Here is a 5,589-nt window from a genome sequence, read left to right as displayed (position 1 = left end):
TTTCTTTTGCCATTTGCAAATTCGAACTCTACAGCAAAGTATGCTGTATATTCGAGTTCCCGACCGCAACTTCTTGAAGGAGGTATCAAGGTATCACGCTGGCTAAAAAAAAAAAAAAAAAAGAAGACATTTCTGGCAGCGACCAACTCAAAACCTAACTGACGCTTAAGGACCCGAGCTGCTGATTTGTAAAGTGAATCGCACATGCGGTTTTCCCCAAATGTTTAAACGTGCATGATGTGATGTAAGCAACGTAACTCAATTGACTTCGTAAGAGTAATTCTCTGGTTCAAAAACATTTTTTCTGACAGTCGAAAACAGTTAGTGTTGTAGTAAAACAGCTACTGGAAGGTGGACGGAAGTTGCGATAGTGCTCCAGCAGCAAATGAGATTGCGGTATTTTGATGTTGTTGTTTCTCTCTCTCTCTCTCTCTCCCTCTCTGTGTGTATATATATATATATATATATATATATATATATGCATTTTCTTGAAAGTTTAGTACGCAGGACCCGACGTAACATACGCAGGAAAGAGACGACGAATTTTTGGAAGACTTCGTTACTTAACGTTTTTCGGCTGGTGGACCAGCCTTCGTCAGAGTAGAGAACTGTACTCTGACGAAGGCTGGTCCACCAGCCGAAAACGTTAAGTAACGAAGTCTTCCAAAAAGTTCGTCGTCTGTTTCCTGTGTGTGTGTGTATATATATATATATATATATATATATATATATATATATATATATATATATATATATATATATATATATATATATATATATATATATATCCGCACTCTTAAGAGGGCGATAGAGATGCGTTAATGTTTGACCGAAAACTAGAACACCCTGGACATTGGATATGCTGTCGATATTTGTGAACCACTAAGGGCTCATTCACACCGCCGACTGACAGCGGTCGCGCGACCAAGTTGGTCGCAAAGCAACCAGTCGCAAATGGTCGCAAACGGTCGCTTTTCTCGAAAAGCGACCCTTTTGGGCCAGTCACTCTCTGCGCGATTTTTCAGTCGCGCGACCGTGGTCGCAAAACTGATAAACCAATCAGCGGCGCACCGGAAGTGATCTTTCATGTGTCTACATCCGGTCTCCACCCGCGTCGCGGCAAATTCCGCGTAGATTCCGAGAGTTTTCGCTGAGAACGATAATCTCCGGGATTGCGACTTCTGGGTCGCGCTCAGCCTTGCTTGCCGGTGTGAAAATCAGTCGCCTTTCGTCGCTTTTTGATCGCAAGTCGCAAATGGTCGCGCGACCTCCTCAAGTCGCCGGTGTGAATGAGCCATAAAAGTGCTGCTACTAGGTATACATAGCGTGTGTACAAGCACGCGTTAGCCAAACTTGATCAAGCAAAAGTTATCGAAAAAACATACTGCACGACACGATTATAAGTGCTATGCTGCTCGGTCGTCAGAGGTCTGACTACCAAACGCCGTAGGTCTTATAATGGCACCTTACACCGGAGGTTGCAAATCTTTAGTTTCACTTAGCGGCTAGGCTAACGTTAGGTGGGACACCCTATATATTAGTGTCTACAGTAACAATATGTGCATGACATAAGCAGGTGACGGTGTGACATTATAAGCGATAAGCTTTAGCATATACCGCGCACAATACAAAAACTGGGCTGTCTTCAATGCCGCTAAAACGAAACGCCCAAAAAGCTGACAAAACAGTTAGTGCAGGAATACAGCTGTCTGTCGGGTTAAGAGCAGCTAAACATGCACGCGCCTTCCAAGATATGAATTGCAAGACGCGCTTGCAATGTGTAAAACTGAGCATAACGCAATAGCACACTGCGACACAAAGCCTATTTTTCTACCTGCTCCTTTTCTTTAAACGCGTAAAAACATTCTTTTTTCTTTCTCTTACTCTTTGAAAGACGGTCAGCTTCCTTCCATTAAAATTTCCCAATCACACACGCCACCATTAACGCCTCCCCCTCACTTCCACTACCCAGCCTGCTTTGTTGACGACAGCTCAAACACCTGATTCCAGCCACTTATCGTGCATCAGCACTTGCATTGTCCATATGCAAGGATGGAATGTACACTGAAATCGTTCTTATATACTATGAGATCAGAAAACATGTTTTCGCGTCGGCTTATTCCTTATCCCGCTTAGAATACCTGTCTCTCTCCCTCTCTCTTTGCGAAGAATACGCCTGACTTAAACAAAGAACCCGCCAATCAAACGCGGTAGCAAGGAGAACGCTGCCCATTAAAGAAGAAAGAAGAATAAGAAGAAGGAGAGAGAGAGAGAGCTCACGCAGAAAACGAAAGAGAAAAGACACGCATGCAACTTACGACCGCCAATTTCGTGTGCTAACAAACTTCACGGCCGGGTGACATGCTCTATTGTGTGTGCCAACAAAGTGACAACTATTTCAGCAACATCCTGAAATCGCTGCGCCAGCGCAGAGACAATGAGCATCTCATCTCGAGAGATGCAGTCTTATCGCCATGAATGAAACAAAGCACTCCACGCGCGCCGTGCCTGATGAGAACGTTGAGGAAAACGCGGGAAGTCGCACGCAGCAGGAAATGCCTCGCTGAAAATAAATATTCACGGAGTAGCTGCGATTCTCTGTATAGCGCCGGCCACGCATCGCGTCGAAATTATATGCACGGCGCTGAATATATGGTATAGACACTCTTCAAGACCGCTGAATTGGCTCGCTCGCATAGCTGGGCGCCCAAAATATGGCGGCGATGCGCATCACTTAAACGGCGGCCACGTGTTAAACGCACGTTTTTATTTGCCAAACAGTTTCGTGCGCTACGCGTGAATATTTCACGAATAAAATCGCAATAGCAGCAAACACGCATGCCGGGTAGACAATATGTTAAGTGGTAAATATTTTGAGGAGGAGGGGTTATTGAAATGTTCCCTTGCCGTTTATGAAAAAGGTCTGTTCTTTCTGATGCGATTCTACACTGAGAACAAAAGCAGTCCTGAAATACAGCTATACGGCGAAGAGTTGCTACTTAAGAAACACAGCCGTTCGTTGTGCGCTACTTATTGCACGACTGCTGCGCGCCCACTACTGTCGCGCTCGAAAGTGGAAACTACAGCGGGCAATAGCCAATCAGAAAAGCGGCAGCCCGATTGCATTCGCCACTTTCCTCCCTGCGCGTATCCGTGGCGGCCCCGGCAGCAGCACCCCGTTGTCTTGTAAGAACAGGAACCGCCACTGCGAAGCTGAAGGTCAATGAACTGTACCTGCCTCACAATCGCGAGGGGCCGAGTTTGTTTGTGGCTGATGCAGCGTTGATTTATTTTTTACGTGAGTGTGCAGTTACTGCTATCTTTATGAGGCTCCGGTTTAGCGAAAGTTCACAAACACTTCCAATGTGCGGATTAACACCCGTAAAACCAAGACAGCCCTGCAAGCCGGCTTCTCTCCATCAGGCCACTTGTTGCAGAAAAGATAACTTCAACGAGCGTTCTTCTTCTTCTTCTTCTTCTTCTTCTTATTATTATTATTATTATTATTATTATTATTATTATTATTATTATTATTATGTTACGACACACGGCAGACTCTCTAAACAGTGCGCCAAAGTCCACATATACACAGGCTATACCCTGAAATGAGGATCTCGTGCACAAGTATTTAAAAACTTCATCATACTGTATAAAGGCAGCTGTAGTATGCGAATGTATAGCGTGTAGCCACCGCCATATATAACCCGACCCTCTTGTAGAAACATTCTTGCGTCTCCAGAGGAAGGTGCAGGATATTTCTGGCAAGAGTGCGTTGAATGTGGAAGCTCTTATTGTGTAGGGTCGCTATGTGGGCCAGTTCCATTTGTAGAGATTACGTAGCGCGTTACGGATGAGGACACCAGAAATAAATTATATACACATGGCACTAACAGTAGCCCCGCATATGTATCATTTTCTAGTCTATATTGATGGTTTGCCTAACTGCATGTCGTCCCGAGTAAGACTTTTCGCCGATGATTGCGTCATTTACCGTGAAATTTCTACTGACGCTGACCGTGAAGCATTGCAATCAGACCTCAACGCATTGAATACATTGTTTTCAAACTGGCAAACGACACCAAGCTATACTAAAACTAAGTGCACGTCATTTACACGCTCCTCGTCTCGTATTGCAAACGCCATACTCTCTCGGTAATAATATTGTTGAGCTTACTACCACGTATAAGTACGTAGGAGTCAATCCGTATGAATAGCTTAATGCGTGCTTCTTTCGTAGTATTCTGTTTGCTCTCTTACAGCCCATTTTTGTTACGCGTCTTCATCGTTCAGATTGAGTTTTACGGCGGCGGTACTTAGTAACATACAGGGCGCTTCAGAAAATGTGGTTGATATTTCTTAAAAAGTGACAAGATTGCGGCGTCAGACTTGGAGTAGCAGAACCGCTCTTCAATCAAGACCCGGCACGATAGAGCTCGATTGAGCGAAGTTTACTTCTGTTATTGTGATAAATTCGTGGTAGAACCTTCCCAAAGCACACAACGCTTTTTGAGTAGTAATTTCATCCATTCAGTTAACCACACCGCCACACCACCAAGAGTGTCATGATGACAACCTTTATGGCATAGCCGCGGTAGCTAGCTTCTCTACAACCTCTTATCTTCCTCTTTTCTCTCTTCGATTTGAGTCTATAAATAGCCGCGAAACCTCACGGGACACGAGCTTCACGACAAATGTGACCTTTCGCTATGTTAATAGCATGGCGCTTCTAATGTAATGAATCAATGTCAACGTCGCAAAAACTACTACAGATAGAAACTTTGAATCTCGAGGTTATGTGCCACGACGCGAAAATTCCGGCTTTTCTCAAATTCCGTGTCCCTCAAGCTTTTTGGCCTGCCATACATCATCATCTGCGGTTGGCTTACTAACCCGCAATAAGACGTATATAGCTCTCTCTCTCTCCAATAAAGCTGGTATCTACGATGCGGGTCATAAATACACCGATGGCAGTCGAGGAGGGGGGGGGGGGGAATAAATGAATGCGTTCAATAACCCCGTTCTCCCTGGTTTGGTTTAAGAGGAAGCTTTAGCTCGGGTGCTCCTATGTAAATACATGTTAAAGGGGAATTCGTTTTTCTCGACAACCGCTGCACCAAAGTTGACGAGGTTTGTTTCATTAAAAAAAAAAACTTGAAATCTAGTGACTGTTGCTTTCGAATTCTTGATTTAGGTCGTCAATTTTTAACTGAAAATTGGCGAAAATCGCAAATTCATAGAAAACGAAACTATCAAGTTTACAACTCCGTAACTCAGCAATCAAAAACGATATCGCAATTCTGTGAAATGCACCTCATAGTAAATCTAAAGCGGACAAAATTGATATGTTACGCATGAATGTCAAAAATTTATTCCTGTGTAAATACAGCTTTTGCAGAACCCTTGTACACGACGTAACGAGTTCACGTAAGATATAAATTGACGCATAGAATTTGTCCGCTTTGAATGAGCGAATGGATGCAGCTTACAGAACCGCGATATCTGTTCTTGACGGAGAGCTACTAATTTGTAAACTTCGTGCTTCTTCCTTTTTTCACACTTTCGAATTCTTCGAAACTTCTTTCAACAAAA

This window comes from Dermacentor variabilis, chromosome 7, assembly GCF_050947875.1.
Source record: "Dermacentor variabilis isolate Ectoservices chromosome 7, ASM5094787v1, whole genome shotgun sequence".
Lineage (NCBI taxonomy): Eukaryota > Metazoa > Arthropoda > Arachnida > Ixodida > Ixodidae > Dermacentor > Dermacentor variabilis.
The sequence above is the reverse complement of the archived record's forward strand: the minus strand, read 5'-3'. Positions refer to the sequence as shown.